Here is a 22,107-nt window from a genome sequence, read left to right on the forward strand (position 1 = left end):
GAGACAAAAAATAAGTTGACGACGATATTCAGGAAGCCTCAAGTTTAAAGTATCCTTGTATGGGGAGCAAAGAGTACTATGACATATCCAAAGGAGATCCCAGTATCTCTTGTAGAACAAGAGTTATGAGCCTCCAAAGTTTAGTGCAAAAATCATAAGTAACATAATAAAAATAAGTGAGACGATACCAAAGTTGACGAACATTTTGCTTAATATCTCGGCCCCTGTTTGTCGTAGCTCAATGTTTTTAGTATGGTTAGATGGGGGACAAATTGGACAATAACATACTCAAAGGACATCCCCGTATCTCCAGTAGAAACAGAGTTACGAGCCTGCAAAGTATAGTCTAATGCATTTCCTATGGAGGGGTTGATTGTTTACGTTTAGCTTAATTACTCGGCCCCTGTTTCTCGTAGCCCAAAGTTTTTAGTATGGTTAGATGGGGGACAAATTGGACTATATCATATCCTAAGGACATCCCCGTATCTCTAGTAGACACAGAGTTATGGGCCTGCAAATTATAGTCTAATGCATTTCCTATGGAGGGGTTGTTTGTTTACGTTTAGCTTAATTACTCGGCCCCTGTTTGTCGTAGCTCAATGTTTTTACTATGGTTAGATGGGGGACAAATTGGACTATAACATATCCTAAGGACATCCCGGTATCTCTAGTAGACACAGAGTTATGGGCCTGCAAAGTATAGTCTAATGCATTTTCTATGGAGGGGTTTGTGTGTTAATGTATTGCTTAATTACTTGACCCTGTTCTTTCGATTAAAAATAATAACATATCTTTAGTGTAGCGGTTATCGCATCCGCCTCACTCCCGGAAGGCCACAGGTTCGAAACCGCGAAGTTTTGTTTTTTTGCTTGGAACATGCAAAGACCTTTATAATTATCCGAACATTTGTGTCAAGGTCACATTATTTACATCCCCGTATCTCTGGTAGAACCAGAGTTACGAGCCTCCAGAATTTAGTCTAATGTATTTCCTATGGAGGGGTAGGTTTGTTTACGATTAGCTTAATTACTCGACTACTGTTTGTCGTAGCCCTAATTCTTAGTATGGCTAGATGGAGGACAAATTGGTCTATAACATACTAAAAAGGACATCCCCGTATCTCCAGTAGAAACAGAGTTACGAGCCTGCAAAATATAGTCTAATGCATTTTCTATGGAGGGGTTTGTTTGTTCACGTATTGCTTAATTACTTGACCCTGTTCCTTCCATTAAAAATAATGACATATCTTTAGTGTAGCGGTTATCGCATCCGCCTCACTCCCGGAGGGCCACAGGTTCGAGACCGCGAAGTTTTTTTTTTTTTTTGCTTGGAACATGCAAAGACCTTTATAATTATCCGAACATTTGTGTCAAAGTCACATTATTTACATCCCCGTATCTCTGGTAGAACCAGAGTTACGAGCCTCCAGAATTTAGTCTAATGTATTTCCTATGGAGGGGTTTGTTTGTTTACGATTAGATTAATTACTCGACTACTGTTTGTCGTAGCCCTAATTCTTAGTATGGCTAGATGGGGGACAAATTGGTCTATAACATACTCAAAGGACATCCCCGTATCTCCAGTAGAAACAGAGTTACGAGCCTGCAAAGTTTATTTTCAAAAATCAAAAGTAACCTTCTAACAATAAGTGAGACAAAAAATAAGTTGACGACGATATTCAGGAAGCCTCAAGTTTAAAGTATCCTTGTATGGGGAGCAAAGAGTACTATGACATATCCAAAGGAGATCCCAGTATCTCTTGTAGAACAAGAGTTATGAGCCTCCAAAGTTTAGTGCAAAAATCATAAGTAACATAATAAAAATAAGTGAGACGATACCAAAGTTGACGAACATTTTGCTTAATATCTCAGCCCCTGTTTGTCGTAGCTCAATGTTTTTAGTATGGTTAGATGGGGGACAAATTGGACAATAACATACTCAAAGGACATCCCCGTATCTCCAGTAGAAACAGAGTTACGAGCCTGCAAAGTATAGTCTAATGCATTTCCTATGGAGGGGTTGTTTGTTTACGTTTAGCTTAATTACTCGGCCCCTGTTTCTCGTAGCCCAAAGTTTTTAGTATGGTTAGATGGGGGACAAATTGGACTATATCATATCCTAAGGACATCCCCGTATCTCTAGTAGACACAGAGTTATGGGCCTGCAAATTATAGTCTAATGCATTTCCTATGGAGGGGTTGTTTGTTTACGTTTAGCTTAATTACTCGGCCCCTGTTTGTCGTAGCTCAATGTTTTTACTATGGTTAGATGGGGGACAAATTGGACTATAACATATCCTAAGGACATCCCGGTATCTCTAGTAGACACAGAGTTATGGGCCTGCAAAGTATAGTCTAATGCATTTTCTATGGAGGGGTTTGTGTGTTAATGTATTGCTTAATTACTTGACCCTGTTCTTTCGATTAAAAATAATAACATATCTTTAGTGTAGCGGTTATCGCATCCGCCTCACTCCCGGAAGGCCACAGGTTCGAAACCGCGAAGTTTTGTTTTTTTGCTTGGAACATGCAAAGACCTTTATAATTATCCGAACATTTGTGTCAAGGTCACATTATTTACATCCCCGTATCTCTGGTAGAACCAGAGTTACGAGCCTCCAGAATTTAGTCTAATGTATTTCCTATGGAGGGGTAGGTTTGTTTACGATTAGCTTAATTACTCGACTACTGTTTGTCGTAGCCCTAATTCTTAGTATGGCTAGATGGAGGACAAATTGGTCTATAACATACTAAAAAGGACATCCCCGTATCTCCAGTAGAAACAGAGTTACGAGCCTGCAAAATATAGTCTAATGCATTTTCTATGGAGGGGTTTGTTTGTTCACGTATTGCTTAATTACTTGACCCTGTTCCTTCCATTAAAAATAATGACATATCTTTAGTGTAGCGGTTATCGCATCCGCCTCACTCCCGGAGGGCCACAGGTTCGAGACCGCGAAGTTTTTTTTTTTTTTTGCTTGGAACATGCAAAGACCTTTATAATTATCCGAACATTTGTGTCAAAGTCACATTATTTACATCCCCGTATCTCTGGTAGAACCAGAGTTACGAGCCTCCAGAATTTAGTCTAATGTATTTCCTATGGAGGGGTTTGTTTGTTTACGATTAGATTAATTACTCGACTACTGTTTGTCGTAGCCCTAATTCTTAGTATGGCTAGATGGAGGACAAATTGGTCTATAACATACTAAAAAGGACATCCCCGTATCTCCAGTAGAAACAGAGTTACGAGCCTGCAAAGTTTATTTTCAAAAATCAAAAGTAACCTTCTAACAATAAGTGAGACAAAAAATAAGTTGACGACGATATTCAGGTAGCCTCAAGTTTAAAGTATCCTTGTATGGGGAGCAAAGAGTACTATGACATATCCAAAGGAGATCCCAGTATCTCTTGTAGAACAAGAGTTATGAGCCTCCAAAGTTTAGTGCAAAAATCATAAGTAACATAATAAAAATAAGTGAGACGATACCAAAGTTGACGAACATTTTGCTTAATATCTCGGCCCCTATTTGTCGTAGCTCAATGTTTTTAGTATGGTTAGATGGGGGACAAATTGGAATAAAACATACTAAAAGGACATCGCCGTATCTCCAGTAGAAACAGAGTTACGAGCCTGCAAATTATAGTCTAATGCATTTCCTATGGAGGGGTTGTTTGTTTACGTTTAGCTTAATTACTCGGCCCCTGTTTGTCGTAGCTCAATGTTTTTAGTATGGTTAGATGGGGGACAAATTGGACTATAACATATCCTAACGACATCCCGGTATCTCTAGTAGACACAGAGTTATGGGCCTGCAAAGTATGGTCTAATGCATTTTCTATTGAGGGGTTTGTTTGTTAATGTATTGCTTAACTACTTGACCCTGTTCTTTCGATTAAAAATAATAACATATCTTTAGTGTAGCGGTTATCGCATCCGCCTCACTCCCGGAAGGCCACAGGTTCGAGACTGCGAAGTTTTTTTTTTTTTTTGCTTGGAACATGCAAAGACCTTTATAATTATCCGAACATTTGTGTCAAAGTCACATTATTTACATCCCCGTATCTCTGGTAGAACCAGAGTTACGAGCCTCCAGAATTTAGTCTAATGTATTTCCTATGGAGGGGTTTGTTTGTTTACGATTAGATTAATTACTCGACTACTGTTTGTCGTAGCCCTAATTCTTAGTATGGCTAGATGGGGGACAAATTGGTCTATAACATACTCAAAGGACATCCCCGTATCTCCAGTAGAAACAGAGTTACGAGCCTGCAAAGTTTATTTTCAAAAATCAAAAGTAACCTTCTAACAATAAGTGAGACAAAAAATAAGTTGACGACGATATTCAGGTAGCCTCAAGTTTAAAGTATCCTTGTATGGGGAGCAAAGAGTACTATGACATATCCAAAGGAGATCCCAGTATCTCTTGTAGAACAAGAGTTATGAGCCTCCAAAGTTTAGTGCAAAAATCATAAGTAACATAATAAAAATAAGTGAGACGATACCAAAGTTGACGAACATTTTGCTTAATATCTCGGCCCCGTTTTGTCGTAGCTCAATGTTTTTAGTATGGTTAGATGGGGGACAAATTGGACAATAACATACTCAAAGGACATCCCCGTATCTCCAGTAGAAACAGAGTTACGAGCCTGCAAAGTATAGTCTAATGCATTTCCTATGGAGGGGTTGTTTGTTTACGTTTAGCTTAATTACTCGGCCCCTGTTTCTCGTAGCCCAAAGTTTTTAGTATGGTTAGATGGGGGACAAATTGGACTATATCATATCCTAAGGACATCCCCGTATCTCTAGTAGACACAGAGTTATGGGCCTGCAAATTATAGTCTAATGCATTTCCTATGGAGGGGTTGTTTGTTTACGTTTAGCTTAATTACTCGGCCCCTGTTTGTCGTAGCTCAATGTTTTTACTATGGTTAGATGGGGGACAAATTGGACTATAACATATCCTAAGGACATCCCGGTATCTCTCAATCCGGGAGTGAGGCGGATGCGATAACCGCTACACTAAACATATGTTATTATTTTTAATCGAAAGAACAGGGTCAAGTAATTAAGCAATACATTAACAAACAAACCCCTCAATAGAAAATGCATTAGACCATACTTTGCAGGCCCATAACTCTGTGTCTACTAGAGATACCGGGATGTCGTTAGGATATGTTATAGTCCAATTTGTCCCCCATCTAACCATACTAAAAACATTGAGCTACGACAAACAGGGGCCGAGTAATTAAGCTAAACGTAAACAAACAACCCCTCCATAGGAAATGCATTAGACTATACTTTGCAGGCTCGTAACTCTGTTTCTACTGGAGATACGGGGATGTCCTTTTAGTATGTTTTATTCCAATTTGTCCCCCATCTAACCATACTAAAAACATTGAGCTACGACAAACAGGGGCCGAGATATTAAGCAAAATGTTCGTCAACTTTGGTATCGTCTCACTTATTTTTATTATGTTACTTATGATTTTTGCACTAAACTTTGGAGGCTCATAACTCTTGTTCTACAAGAGATACTGGGATCTCCTTTGGATATGTCATAGTACTCTTTGCTCCCCATACAAGGATACTTTAAACTTGAGGCTACCTGAATATCGTCGTCAACTTATTTTTTGTCTCACTTATTGTATTGCTTAATTACTTGACCCTGTTCTTTCGATTAAAAATAATAACATATCTTTAGTGTAGCGGTTATCGCATCCGCCTCACTCCCGGAAGGCCACATGTTCGAATCCGCGAAGTTTTTTTTTTTTGCTTGGAACATGCAAAGACCTTTATAATTATCCGAACATTTGTGTCAAGGTCACATTATTTACATCCCCGTATCTCTGGTAGAACCAGAGTTACGAGCCTCCAGAATTTAGTCTAATATATTTCATATGGAGGGGTTTGTTTGTTTACGATTGGCTTAATTACTCGACTACTGTTTGTCGTAGCCCTAATTCTTAGTATGGCTAGATGGGGGACAAATTGGTCTATAACATACTCAAAGGACATCCCCGTAACTCCGGTAGAAACAGAGTTACGAGCCTGCAAAATATAGTCTAATGCGTTTTCTATGGAGGGGTTTGTTTGTTCACGTATTGCTTAATTACTTGACCCTGTTCCTTCGATTAAAAATAATGACATATCTTTAGTGTAGCGGTTATCGCATCCGCCTCATTCCCGGAAGGCCGCAGGTTCGAGACCGCGAAGTTTTTTTTTTTTTTTTGCTTGGAACATGCAAAGACCTTTATAATTATCCGAACATTTGTGTCAAAGTCACATTATTTACATCCCCGTATCTCTGGTAGAACCAGAGTTACGAGCCTCCAGAATTTAGTCTAATGTATTTCCTATGGAGGGGTTTGTTTGTTTACGATTAGCTTAATTACTCGACTACTGTTTGTCGTAGCCCTAATTCTTAGTATGGCTAGATGGGGGACAAATTGGTCTATAACATACTCAAAGGACATCCCCGTATCTCCAGTAGAAACAGAGTTACGAGCCTGCAAAGTTTATTTTCAAAAATCAAAAGTAACCTTCTAACAATAAGTGAGACAAATAATAAGTTGACGACGATATTCAGGTAGCCTCAAGTTTAAAGTATCCTTGTATGGGGAGCAAAGAGTACTATGACATATCCAAAGGAGATCCCAGTATCTCTTGTAGAACAAGAGTTATGAGCCTCCAAAGTTTAGTGCAAAAATCATAAGTAACATAATAAAAATAAGTGAGACGATACCAAAGTTGACGAACATTTTGCTTAATATCTCGGCCCCTGTTTGTCGTAGCTCAATGTTTTTAGTATGGTTAGATGGGGGACCAATTGGAATAAAACATACTAAAAGGACATCCCCGTATCTCCAGTAGAAACAGAGTTACGAGCCTGCAAAGTATAGTCTAATGCATTTCCTATGGAGGGGTTGTTTGTTTACGTTTAGCTTAATTACTCGGCCCCTGTTTGTCGTAGCTCAATGTTTTTAGTATGGTTAGATGGGGGACAAATTGGACTATAACATATCCTAACGACATCCCGGTATCTCTAGTAGACACAGAGTTATGGGCCTGCAAAGTATGGTCTAATGCATTTTCTATTGAGGGGTTTGTTTGTTAATGTATTGCTTAATTACTTGACCCTGTTCTTTCGATTAAAAATAATAACATATCTTTAGTGTAGCGGTTATCGCATCCGCCTCACTCCCGGAAGGCCACAGGTTCGAGACCGCGAAGTTTTTTTTTTTTTTTGCTTGGAACATGCAAAGACCTTTATAATTATCCGAACATTAGTGTCAAAGTCACATTATTTACATCCCCGTATCTCTGGTAGAACCAGAGTTACGAGCCTCCAGAATTTAGTCTAATGTATTTCCTATGGAGGGGTTTGTTTGTTTACGATTAGCTTAATTACTCGACTACTGTTTGTCGTAGCCCTAATTCTTAGTATGGCTAGATGGGGGACAAATTTGTCTATAACATACTCAAAGGACATCCCCGTATCTCCAGTAGAAACAGAGTTACGAGCCTGCAAAGTTTATTTTCAAAAATCAAAAGTAACCTTCTAACAATAAGTGAGACAAAAAATAAGTTGACGACGATATTCAGGTAGCCTCAAGTTTAAAGTATCCTTGTATGGGGAGCAAAGAGTACTATGACATATCCAAAGGAGATCCCAGTATCTCTTGTAGAACAAGAGTTATGAGCCTCCAAAGTTTAGTGCAAAAATCATAAGTAACATAATAAAAATAAGTGAGACGATACCAAAGTTGACGAACATTTTGCTTAATATCTCGGCCCCTGTTTGTCGTAGCTCAATGTTTTTAGTATGGTTAGATGGGGGACCAATTGGAATAAAACATACTAAAAGGACATCCCCGTATCTCCAGTAGAAACAGAGTTACGAGCCTGCAAAGTATAGTCTAATGCATTTCCTATGGAGGGGTTGTTTGTTTACGTTTAGCTTAATTACTCGGCCCCTGTTTGTCGTAGCTCAATGTTTTTAGTATGGTTAGATGGGGGACAAATTGGACAATAACATACTCAAAGGACATCCCCGTATCTCCAGTAGAAACAGAGTTACGAGCCTGCAAAGTTTATTTTCAAAAATCAAAAGTAACCTTCTAACAATAAGTGAGACAAAAAATAAGTTGACGACGATATTCAGGTAGCCTCAAGTTTAAAGTATCCTTGTATGGGGAGCAAAGAGTACTATGACATATCCAAAGGAGATCCCAGTATCTCTTGTAGAACAAGAGTTATGAGCCTCCAAAGTTTAGTGCAAAAATCATAAGTAACATAATAAAAATAAGTGAGACGATACCAAAGTTGACGAACATTTTGCTTAATATCTCGGCCCCTGTTTGTCGTAGCTCAATGTTTTTAGTATGGTTAGATGGGGGACCAATTGGAATAAAACATACTAAAAGGACATCCCCGTATCTCCAGTAGAAACAGAGTTACGAGCCTGCAAAGTATAGTCTAATGCATTTCCTATGGAGGGGTTGTTTGTTTACGTTTAGCTTAATTACTCGGCCCCTGTTTCTCGTAGCCCAAAGTTTTTAGTATGGTTAGATGGGGGACAAATTGGACTATATCATATCCTAAGGACATCCCCGTATCTCTAGTAGACACAGAGTTATGGGCCTGCAAATTATAGTCTAATGCATTTCCTATGGAGGGGTTGTTTGTTTACGTTTAGCTTAATTACTCGGCCCCTGTTTGTCGTAGCTCAATGTTTTTACTATGGTTAGATGGGGGACAAATTGGACTATAACATATCCTAAGGACATCCCGGTATCTCTAGTAGACACAGAGTTATGGGCCTGCAAAGTATAGTCTAATGCATTTTCTATGGAGGGGTTTGTGTGTTAATGTATTGCTTAATTACTTGACCCTGTTCTTTCGATTAAAAATAATAACATATCTTTAGTGTAGCGGTTATCGCATCCGCCTCACTCCCGGAAGGCCACAGGTTCGAAACCGCGAAGTTTTGTTTTTTTGCTTGGAACATGCAAAGACCTTTATAATTATCCGAACATTTGTGTCAAGGTCACATTATTTACATCCCCGTATCTCTGGTAGAACCAGAGTTACGAGCCTCCAGAATTTAGTCTAATGTATTTCCTATGGAGGGGTAGGTTTGTTTACGATTAGCTTAATTACTCGACTACTGTTTGTCGTAGCCCTAATTCTTAGTATGGCTAGATGGAGGACAAATTGGTCTATAACATACTAAAAAGGACATCCCCGTATCTCCAGTAGAAACAGAGTTACGAGCCTGCAAAATATAGTCTAATGCATTTTCTATGGAGGGGTTTGTTTGTTCACGTATTGCTTAATTACTTGACCCTGTTCCTTCCATTAAAAATAATGACATATCTTTAGTGTAGCGGTTATCGCATCCGCCTCACTCCCGGAAGGCCACAGGTTCGAGACCGCGAAGTTTTTTTTTTTTTTTGCTTGGAACATGCAAAGACCTTTATAATTATCCGAACATTAGTGTCAAAGTCACATTATTTACATCCCCGTATCTCTGGTAGAACCAGAGTTACGAGCCTCCAGAATTTAGTCTAATGTATTTCCTATGGAGGGGTTTGTTTGTTTACGATTAGCTTAATTACTCGACTACTGTTTGTCGTAGCCCTAATTCTTAGTATGGCTAGATGGGGGACAAATTGGTCTATAACATACTCAAAGGACATCCCCGTATCTCCAGTAGAAACAGAGTTACGAGCCTGCAAAGTTTATTTTCAAAAATCAAAAGTAACCTTCTAACAATAAGTGAGACAAAAAATAAGTTGACGACGATATTCAGGTAGCCTCAAGTTTAAAGTATCCTTGTATGGGGAGCAAAGAGTACTATGACATATCCAAAGGAGATCCCAGTATCTCTTGTAGAACAAGAGTTATGAGCCTCCAAAGTTTAGTGCAAAAATCATAAGTAACATAATAAAAATAAGTGAGACGATACCAAAGTTGACGAACATTTTGCTTAATATCTCGGCCCCTATTTGTCGTAGCTCAATGTTTTTAGTATGGTTAGATGGGGGACAAATTGGAATAAAACATACTAAAAGGACATCCCCGTATCTCCAGTAGAAACAGAGTTACGAGCCTGCAAATTATAGTCTAATGCATTTCCTATGGAGGGGTTGTTTGTTTACGTTTAGCTTAATTACTCGGCCCCTGTTTGTCGTAGCTCAATGTTTTTAGTATGGTTAGATGGGGGACAAATTGGACTATAACATATCCTAACGACATCCCGGTATCTCTAGTAGACACAGAGTTATGGGCCTGCAAAGTATGGTCTAATGCATTTTCTATTGAGGGGTTTGTTTGTTAATGTATTGCTTAATTACTTGACCCTGTTCTTTCGATTAAAAATAATAACATATCTTTAGTGTAGCGGTTATCGCATCCGCCTCACTCCCGGAAGGCCACAGGTTCGAGACCGCGAAGTTTTTTTTTTTTTTTGCTTGGAACATGCAAAGACCTTTATAATTATCCGAACATTTGTGTCAAAGTCACATTATTTACATCCCCGTATCTCTGGTAGATCCAGAGTTACGAGCCTCCAGAATTTAGTCTAATGTATTTCCTATGGAGGGGTTTGTTTGTTTACGATTAGATTAATTACTCGACTACTGTTTGTCGTAGCCCTAATTCTTAGTATGGCTAGATGGGGGACAAATTGGTCTATAACATACTCAAAGGACATCCCCGTATCTCCAGTAGAAACAGAGTTACGAGCCTGCAAAGTTTATTTTCAAAAATCAAAAGTAACCTTCTAACAATAAGTGAGACAAAAAATAAGTTGACGACGATATTCAGGTAGCCTCAAGTTTAAAGTATCCTTGTATGGGGAGCAAAGAGTACTATGACATATCCAAAGGAGATCCCAGTATCTCTTGTAGAACAAGAGTTATGAGCCTCCAAAGTTTAGTGCAAAAATCATAAGTAACATAATAAAAATAAGTGAGACGATACCAAAGTTGACGAATATTTTGCTTAATATCTCGGCCCCTGTTTGTCGTAGCTCAATGTTTTTAGTATGGTTAGATGGGGGACAAATTGGACAATAACATACTCAAAGGACATCCCCGTATCTCCAGTAGAAACAGAGTTACGAGCCTGCAAAGTATAGTCTAATGCATTTCCTATGGAGGGGTTGTTTGTTTACGTTTAGCTTAATTACTCGGCCCCTGTTTCTCGTAGCCCAAAGTTTTTAGTATGGTTAGATGGGGGACAAATTGGACTATATCATATCCTAAGGACATCCCCGTATCTCTAGTAGACACAGAGTTATGGGCCTGCAAATTATAGTCTAATGCATTTCCTATGGAGGGGTTGTTTGTTTACGTTTAGCTTAATTACTCGGCCCCTGTTTGTCGTAGCTCAATGTTTTTACTATGGTTAGATGGGGGACAAATTGGACTATAACATATCCTAAGGACATCCCGGTATCTCTAGTAGACACAGAGTTATGGGCCTGCAAAGTATAGTCTAATGCATTTTCTATGGAGGGGTTTGTGTGTTAATGTATTGCTTAATTACTTGACCCTGTTCTTTCGATTAAAAATAATAACATATCTTTAGTGTAGCGGTTATCGCATCCGCCTCACTCCCGGAAGGCCACAGGTTCGAAACCGCGAAGTTTTGTTTTTTTGCTTGGAACATGCAAAGACCTTTATAATTATCCGAACATTTGTGTCAAGGTCACATTATTTACATCCCCGTATCTCTGGTAGAACCAGAGTTACGAGCCTCCAGAATTTAGTCTAATGTATTTCCTATGGAGGGGGTTTGTTTCGTTACGTTTTTTTAAGTACTCGGCCCCTGTTTGTCGTAGCCCAAAGTTTTTAATATGGTTAGATGGGGGACAATTTGGACTATAACATATCCTAAGGACATCCCCGTATCTCTAGTAGACACAGAGTTATGGGCCTGCAAAATATAGTCTACTGCATTTCCTATGGACGGGTTGTTTGTTTACGTTTAGCTTAATTACTCGGCCCTTGTTTGTCGTAGCTCATTATTTGTAGTATGGTTAGATGGGGGACAAATTGGACTATAACATACTCAAAGGACATCCCCGTATCTCCAATAGAAACAGAGTTACGAGCCTGCAAACTATAGTCTAATGCATTTCCTATTGAGGGGTTTTGTTTCGTTACGTTTTGCTTAAGTACTCGGCCCCTGTTTGTCGTAGCCCAAAGTTTTTAGTATGGTTAGATGGGGGACAAATTGGACTATAACATACTCAAAGGACATCCCCGTATCTCCAGTAGAAACAGATTTACGAGCCTGCAAAGTATAGTCTAATGCATTTCCTATGGAGGGGGTTTGTTTCGTTACGTTTTGCTTAAGTACTCGGCCCCTGTTTGTCGTAGCCCAAAGTTTTTAGTATGGTTAGATGGGGGACAATTTGGACTATAACTTATCCTAAGGACATCCCCGTATCTCTAGTAGACACAGAGTTATGGGCCTGCAAAATATAGTCTACTGCATTTCCTATGGACGGGTTGTTTGTTTACGTTTAGCTTAATTACTCGGCCCTTGTTTGTCGTAGCTCATTATTTGTAGTATGGTTAGATGGGGGACAAATTGGACAATAACATACTCAAAGGACATCCCCGTATCTCCAATAGAAACAGAGTTACGAGCCTGCAAACTATAGTCTAATGCATTTCCTATTGAGGGGGTTTGTTTCGTTACGTTTTGCTTAAGTACTCGGCCCCTGTTTGTCGTAGCCCAAAGTTTTTAGTATGGTTAGATGGAGGACAATTTGGACTATAACATATCCTAAGGACATCCCCGTATCTCTAGTAGACACAGAGTTATGGGCCTGCAAAATATAGTCTACTGCATTTCCTATGGACGGGTTTTTTGTTTACGTTTTGCTTAATTACTCGGCCCTTGTTTGTCGTAGCTCATTATTTGTAGTATGGTTAGATGGGGGACAAATTGGACTATAACATACTCAAAGGACATCCCCGTATCTCCAGTAGAAACAGATTTACGAGCCTGCAAAGTATAGTCTAATGCATTTCCTATGGAGGGGGTTTGTTTCGTTACGTTTTGCTTAAGTACTCGGCCCCTGTTTGTCGTAGCCCAAAGTTTTTAATATGGTTAGATGGGTGACAATTTGGACTATAACATATCCTAAGGACATCCCCGTATCTCTAGTAGACACAGAGTTATGGGCCTGCAAAATATAGTCTACTGCATTTCCTATGGACGGGTTGTTTGTTTACGTTTAGCTTAATTACTCGGCCCTTGTTTGTCGTAGCTCATTATTTGTAGTATGGTTAGATGGGGGACAAATTGGACTATAACATACTCAAAGGACATCCCCGTATCTCCAATAGAAACAGAGTTACGAGCCTGCAAACTATAGTCTAATGCATTTCCTATGGAGGGGGTTTGTTTCGTTACGTTTTGCTTAAGTACTCGGCCCCTATTTGTCGTAGCCCAAAGTTTTTAGTATGGTTAGATGGGGGACAATTTGGACTATAACATATCCTAAGGACATCCCCGTATCTCTAGTAGACACAGAGTTATGGGCCTGCAAAATATAGTCTACTGCATTTCCTATGGACGGGTTGTTTGTTTACGTTTAGCTTAATTACTCGGCCCTTGTTTGTCGTAGCTCATTATTTGTAGTATGGTTAGATGGGGGACAAATTGGACTATAACATACTCAAAGGACATCCCCGTATCTCCAGTAGAAACAGATTTACGAGCCTGCAAAGTATAGTCTAATGCATTTCCTATGGAGGGGGTTTGTTTCGTTACGTTTTGCTTAAGTACTCGGCCCCTGTTTCTCGTAGCCCAAAGTTTTTAGTATGGTTAGATGGGGGACAATTTGGACTATAACTTATCCTAAGGACATCCCCGTATCTCTAGTAGACACAGAGTTATGGGCCTGCAAAATATAGTCTAATGCATTTCCTATGGACGGGTTGTTTGTTTACGTTTAGCTTAATTACTCGGCCCTTGTTTGTCGTAGCTCACTATTTGTAGTATGGTTAGATGGGGGACAAATTGGACTATAACATACTCAAAGGACATCCCCGTATCTCCAGTAGAAACAGATTTACGAGCCTGCAAAGTATAGTCTAATGCATTTCCTATGGAGGGGGTTTGTTTCGTTACGTTTTGCTTAAGTACTCGGCCCCTGTTTGTCGTAGCCCAAAGTTTTTAATATGGTTAGATGGGGGACAATTTGGACTATAACATATCCTAAGGACATCCCCGTATCTCTAGTAGACACAGAGTTATGGGCCTGCAAAATATAGTCTACTGCATTTCCTATGGACGGGTTGTTTGTTTACGTTTAGCTTAATTACTCGGCCCTTGTTTGTCGTAGCTCATTATTTGTAGTATGGTTAGATGGGGGACAAATTGGACTATAACATACTCAAAGGACATCCCCGTATCTCCAATAGAAACAGAGTTACGAGCCTGCAAACTATAGTCTAATGCATTTCCTATTGAGGGGGTTTGTTTCGTTACGTTTTGCTTAAGTACTCGGCCCCTGTTTGTCGTAGCCCAAAGTTTTTAGTATGGTTAGATGGGGGACAAATTGGACTATAACATACTCAAAGGACATCCCCGTATCTCCAGTAGAAACAGATTTACGAGCCTGCAAAGTATAGTCTAATGCATTTCCTATGGAGGGGGTTTGTTTCGTTACGTTTTGCTTAAGTACTCGGCCCCTGTTTGTCGTAGCCCAAAGTTTTTAGTATGGTTAGATGGGGGACAATTTGGACTATAACTTATCGTAAGGACATCCCCGTATCTCTAGTAGACACAGAGTTATGGGCCTGCAAAATATAGTCTAATGCATTTCCTATGGACGGGTTGTTTTTTACGTTTAGCTTAATTACTCGGCCCTTGTTTGTCGTAGCTCATTATTTGTAGTATGGTTAGATGGGGGACAAATTGGACTATAACATACTCAAATGACATCCCCGTATCTCCAGTAGAAACAGATTTACGAGCCTGCAAAGTATAGTCTAATGCATTTCCTATGGAGGGGGTTTGTTTCGTTACGTTTTGCTTAAGTACTCGGCCCCTGTTTGTCGTAGCCCAAAGTTTTTAATATGGTTAGATGGGGGACAATTTGGACTATAACATATCCTAAGGACATCCCCGTATCTCTAGTAGACACAGAGTTATGGGCCTGCAAAATATAGTCTACTGCATTTCCTATGGACGGGTTGTTTGTTTACGTTTAGCTTAATTACTCGGCCCTTGTTTGTCGTAGCTCATTATTTGTAGTATGGTTAGATGGGGGACAAATTGGACTATAACATACTCAAAGGACATCCCCGTATCTCCAATAGAAACAGAGTTACGAGCCTGCAAACTATAGTCTAATGCATTTCCTATTGAGGGGGTTTGTTTCGTTACGTTTTGCTTAAGTACTCGGCCCCTGTTTGTCGTAGCCCAAAGTTTTTAGTATGGTTAGATGGGGGACAAATTGGACTATAACATACTCAAAGGACATCCCCGTATCTCCAGTAGAAACAGATTTACGAGCCTGCAAAGTATAGTCTAATGCATTTCCTATGGAGGGGGTTTGTTTCGTTACGTTTTGCTTAAGTACTCGGCCCCTGTTTGTCGTAGCCCAAAGTTTTTAATATGGTTAGATGGGGGACAATTTGGACTATAACATATCCTAAGGACATCCCCGTATCTCTAGTAGACACAGAGTTATGGGCCTGCAAAATATAGTCTACTGCATTTCCTATGGACGGGTTGTTTGTTTACGTTTAGCTTAATTACTCGGCCCTTGTTTGTCGTAGCTCATTATTTGTAGTATGGTTAGATGGGGGACAAATTGGACTATAACATACTCAAAGGACATCCCCGTATCTCCAATAGAAACAGAGTTACGAGCCTGCAAACTATAGTCTAATGCATTTCCTATTGAGGGGGTTTGTTTCGTTACGTTTTGCTTAAGTACTCGGCCCCTGTTTGTCGTAGCCCAAAGTTTTTAGTATGGTTAGATGGGGGACAAATTGGACTATAACATACTCAAAGGACATCCCCGTATCTCCAGTAGAAACAGATTTACGAGCCTGCAAAGTATAGTCTAATGCATTTCCTATGGAGGGGGTTTGTTTCGTTACGTTTTGCTTAAGTACTCGGCCCCTGTTTGTCGTAGCCCAAAGTTTTTAGTATGGTTAGATGGGGGACAATTTGGACTATAACTTATCCTAAGGACATCCCCGTATCTCTAGTAGACACAGAGTTATGGGCCTGCAAAATATAGTCTAATGCATTTCCTATGGACGGGTTGTTTTTTACGTTTAGCTTAATTACTCGGCCCTTGTTTGTCGTAGCTCATTATTTGTAGTATGGTTAGATGGGGGACAAATTGGACTATAACATACTCAAAGGACATCCCCGTATCTCCAGTAGAAACAGATTTACGAGCCTGCAAAGTATAGTCTAATGCATTTCCTATGGAGGGGGTTTGTTTCGTTACGTTTTGCTTAAGTACTCGGCCCCTGTTTGTCGTAGCCCAAAGTTTTTAATATGGTTAGATGGGGGACAATTTGGACTATAACATATCCTAAGGACATCCCCGTATCTCTAGTAGACACAGAGTTATGGGCCTGCAAAATATAGTCTACTGCATTTCCTATGGACGGGTTGTTTGTTTACGTTTAGCTTAATTACTCGGCCCTTGTTTGTCGTAGCTCATTATTTGTAGTATGGTTAGATGGGGGACAAATTGGACTATAACATACTCAAAGGACATCCCCGTATCTCCAATAGAAACAGAGTTACGAGCCTGCAAACTATAGTCTAATGCATTTCCTATTGAGGGGGTTTGTTTCGTTACGTTTTGCTTAAGTACTCGGCCCCTGTTTGTCGTAGCCCAAAGTTTTTAGTATGGTTAGATGGGGGACAAATTGGACTATAACATACTCAAAGGACATCCCCGTATCTCCAGTAGAAACAGATTTACGAGCCTGCAAAGTATAGTCTAATGCATTTCCTATGGAGGGGGTTTGTTTCGTTACGTTTTGCTTAAGTACTCGGCCCCTGTTTGTCGTAGCCCAAAGTTTTTAGTATGGTTAGATGGGGGACAATTTGGACTATAACTTATCCTAAGGACATCCCCGTATCTCTAGTAGACACAGAGTTATGGGCCTGCAAAATATAGTCTAATGCATTTCCTATGGACGGGTTGTTTTTTACGTTTAGCTTAATTACTCGGCCCTTGTTTGTCGTAGCTCATTATTTGTAGTATGGTTAGATGGGGGACAAATTGGACTATAACATACTCAAAGGACATCCCCGTATCTCCAGTAGAAACAGATTTACGAGCCTGCAAAGTATAGTCTAATGCATTTCCTATGGAGGGGGTTTGTTTCGTTACGTTTTGCTTAAGTACTCGGCCCCTGTTTGTCGTAGCCCAAAGTTTTTAATATGGTTAGATGGGGGACAATTTGGACTATAACATATCCTAAGGACATCCCCGTATCTCTAGTAGACACAGAGTTATGGGCCTGCAAAATATAGTCTACTGCATTTCCTATGGACGGGTTGTTTGTTTACGTTTAGCTTAATTACTCGGCCCTTGTTTGTCGTAGCTCATTATTTGTAGTATGGTTAGATGGGGGACAAATTGGACTATAACATACTCAAAGGACATCCCCGTATCTCCAATAGAAACAGAGTTACGAGCCTGCAAACTATAGTCTAATGCATTTCCTATTGAGGGGGTTTGTTTCGTTACGTTTTGCTTAAGTACTCGGCCCCTGTTTGTCGTAGCCCAAAGTTTTTAGTATGGTTAGATGGAGGACAATTTGGACTATAACATATCCTAAGGACATCCCCGTATCTCTAGTAGACACAGAGTTATGGGCCTGCAAAATATAGTCTACTGCATTTCCTATGGACGGGTTTTTTGTTTACGTTTAGCTTAATTACTCGGCCCTTGTTTGTCGTAGCTCATTATTTGTAGTATGGTTAGATGGGGGACAAATTGGACTATAACATACTCAAAGGACATCCCCGTATCTCCAGTAGAAACAGATTTACGAGCCTGCAAAGTATAGTCTAATGCATTTCCTATGGAGGGGGTTTGTTTCGTTACGTTTTGCTTAAGTACTCGGCCCCTGTTTGTCGTAGCCCAAAGTTTTTAATATGGTTAGATGGGGGACAATTTGGACTATAACATATCCTAAGGACATCCCCGTATCTCTAGTAGACACATAGTTATGGGCCTGCAAAATATAGTCTACTGCATTTCCTATGGACGGGTTGTTTGTTTACGTTTAGCTTAATTACTCGGCCCTTGTTTGTCGTAGCTCATTATTTGTAGTATGGTTAGATGGGGGACAAATTGGACTATAACATACTCAAAGGACATCCCCGTATCTCCAATAGAAACAGAGTTACGAGCCTGCAAACTATAGTCTAATGCATTTCCTATGGAGGGGGTTTGTTTCGTTACGTTTTGCTTAAGTACTCGGCCCCTATTTGTCGTAGCCCAAAGTTTTTAGTATGGTTAGATGGGGGACAATTTGGACTATAACATATCCTAAGGACATCCCCGTATCTCTAGTAGACACAGAGTTATGGGCCTGCAAAATATAGTCTACTGCATTTCCTATGGACGGGTTGTTTGTTTACGTTTAGCTTAATTACTCGGCCCTTGTTTGTCGTAGCTCATTATTTGTAGTATGGTTAGATGGGGGACAAATTGGACTATAACATACTCAAAGGACATCCCCGTATCTCCAGTAGAAACAGATTTACGAGCCTGCAAAGTATAGTCTAATGCATTTCCTATGGAGGGGGTTTGTTTCGTTACGTTTTGCTTAAGTACTCGGCCCCTGTTTCTCGTAGCCCAAAGTTTTTAGTATGGTTAGATGGGGGACAATTTGGACTATAACTTATCCTAAGGACATCCCCGTATCTCTAGTAGACACAGAGTTATGGGCCTGCAAAATATAGTCTAATGCATTTCCTATGGACGGGTTGTTTGTTTACGTTTAGCTTAATTACTCGGCCCTTGTTTGTCGTAGCTCATTATTTGTAGTATGGTTAGATGGGGGACAAATTGGACTATAACATACTCAAAGGACATCCCCGTATCTCCAGTAGAAACAGATTTACGAGCCTGCAAAGTATAGTCTAATGCATTTCCTATGGAGGGGGTTTGTTTCGTTACGTTTTGCTTAAGTACTCGGCCCCTGTTTGTCGTAGCCCAAAGTTTTTAATATGGTTAGATGGGGGACAATTTGGACTATAACATATCCTAAGGACATCCCCGTATCTCTAGTAGACACAGAGTTATGGGCCTGCAAAATATAGTCTACTGCATTTCCTATGGACGGGTTGTTTGTTTACGTTTAGCTTAATTACTCGGCCCTTGTTTGTCGTAGCTCATTATTTGTAGTATGGTTAGATGGGGGACAAATTGGACTATAACATACTCAAAGGACATCCCCGTATCTCCAATAGAAACAGAGTTACGAGCCTGCAAACTATAGTCTAATGCATTTCCTATTGAGGGGGTTTGTTTCGTTACGTTTTGCTTAAGTACTCGGCCCCTGTTTGTCGTAGCCCAAAGTTTTTAGTATGGTTAGATGGGGGACAAATTGGACTATAACATACTCAAAGGACATCCCCGTATCTCCAGTAGAAACAGATTTACGAGCCTGCAAAGTATAGTCTAATGCATTTCCTATGGAGGGGGTTTGTTTCGTTACGTTTTGCTTAAGTACTCGGCCCCTGTTTGTCGTAGCCCAAAGTTTTTAGTATGGTTAGATGGGGGACAATTTGGACTATAACTTATCCTAAGGACATCCCCGTATCTCTAGTAGACACAGAGTTATGGGCCTGCAAAATATAGTCTAATGCATTTCCTATGGACGGGTTGTTTTTTACGTTTAGCTTAATTACTCGGCCCTTGTTTGTCGTAGCTCATTATTTGTAGTATGGTTAGATGGGGGACAAATTGGACTATAACATACTCAAAGGACATCCCCGTATCTCCAGTAGAAACAGATTTACGAGCCTGCAAAGTATAGTCTAATGCATTTCCTATGGAGGGGGTTTGTTTCGTTACGTTTTGCTTAAGTACTCGGCCCCTGTTTGTCGTAGCCCAAAGTTTTTAATATGGTTAGATGGGGGACAATTTGGACTATAACATATCCTAAGGACATCCCCGTATCTCTAGTAGACACAGAGTTATGGGCCTGCAAAATATAGTCTACTGCATTTCCTATGGACGGGTTGTTTGTTTACGTTTAGCTTAATTACTCGGCCCTTGTTTGTCGTAGCTCATTATTTGTAGTATGGTTAGATGGGGGACAAATTGGACTATAACATACTCAAAGGACATCCCCGTATCTCCAATAGAAACAGAGTTACGAGCCTGCAAACTATAGTCTAATGCATTTCCTATTGAGGGGGTTTGTTTCGTTACGTTTTGCTTAAGTACTCGGCCCCTGTTTGTCGTAGCCCAAAGTTTTTAGTATGGTTAGATGGGGGACAAATTGGACTATAACATACTCAAAGGACATCCCCGTATCTCCAGTAGAAACAGATTTACGAGCCTGCAAAGTATAGTCTAATGCATTTCCTATGGAGGGGGTTTGTTTCGTTACGTTTTGCTTAAGTACTCGGCCCCTGTTTGTCGTAGCCCAAAGTTTTTAGTATGGTTAGATGGGGGACAATTTGGACTATAACTTATCCTAAGGACATCCCCGTATCTCTAGTAGACACAGAGTTATGGGCCTGCAAAATATAGTCTAATGCATTTCCTATGGACGGGTTGTTTTTTACGTTTAGCTTAATTACTCGGAACTTTTTGTCGTAGCTCATTATTTGTAGTATGGTTAGATGGGGGACAAATTGGACTATAACATACTCAAAGGACATCCCCGTATCTCCAGTAGAAACAGATTTACGAGCCTGCAAAGTATAGTCTAATGCATTTCCTATGGAGGGGGTTTGTTTCGTTACGTTTTGCTTAAGTACTCGGCCCCTGTTTGTCGTAGCCCAAAGTTTTTAATATGGTTAGATGGGGGACAATTTGGACTATAACATATCCTAAGGACATCCCCGTATCTCTAGTAGACACAGAGTTATGGGCCTGCAAAATATAGTCTACTGCATTTCCTATGGACGGGTTGTTTGTTTACGTTTAGCTTAATTACTCGGCCCTTGTTTGTCGTAGCTCATTATTTGTAGTATGGTTAGATGGGGGACAAATTGGACTATAACATACTCAAAGGACATCCCCGTATCTCCAATAGAAACAGAGTTACGAGCCTGCAAACTATAGTCTAATGCATTTCCTATTGAGGGGGTTTGTTTCGTTACGTTTTGCTTAAGTACTCGGCCCCTGTTTGTCGTAGCCCAAAGTTTTTAATATGGTTAGATGGGGGACAATTTGGACTATAACATATCCTAAGGACATCCCCGTATCTCTAGTAGACACAGAGTTATGGGCCTGCAAAATATAGTCTACTGCATTTCCTATGGACGGGTTGTTTGTTTACGTTTAGCTTAATTACTCGGCCCTTGTTTGTCGTAGCTCATTATTTGTAGTATGGTTAGATGGGGGACAAATTGGACTATAACATACTCAAAGGACATCCCCGTATCTCCAATAGAAACAGAGTTACGAGCCTGCAAACTATAGTCTAATGCATTTCCTATTGAGGGGGTTTGTTTCGTTACGTTTTGCTTAAGTACTCGGCCCCTGTTTGTCGTAGCCCAAAGTTTTTAGTATGGTTAGATGGGGGACAAATTGGACTATAACATACTCAAAGGACATCCCCGTATCTCCAGTAGAAACAGATTTACGAGCCTGCAAAGTATAGTCTAATGCATTTCCTATGGAGGGGGTTTGTTTCGTTACGTTTTGCTTAAGTACTCGGCCCCTGTTTGTCGTAGCCCAAAGTTTTTAGTATGGTTAGATGGGGGACAATTTGGACTATAACTTATCCTAAGGACATCCCCGTATCTCTAGTAGACACAGAGTTATGGGCCTGCAAAATATAGTCTAATGCATTTCCTATGGACGGGTTGTTTTTTACGTTTAGCTTAATTACTCGGCCCTTGTTTGTCGTA

The sequence above is a fragment of the Phalangium opilio genome, unplaced genomic scaffold (genome assembly GCF_054372755.1).
Source record: "Phalangium opilio isolate 3A_F unplaced genomic scaffold, DU_Popi_V2 ptg001170l_1, whole genome shotgun sequence".
Classification (NCBI taxonomy): Eukaryota; Metazoa; Arthropoda; class Arachnida; order Opiliones; family Phalangiidae; genus Phalangium; species Phalangium opilio.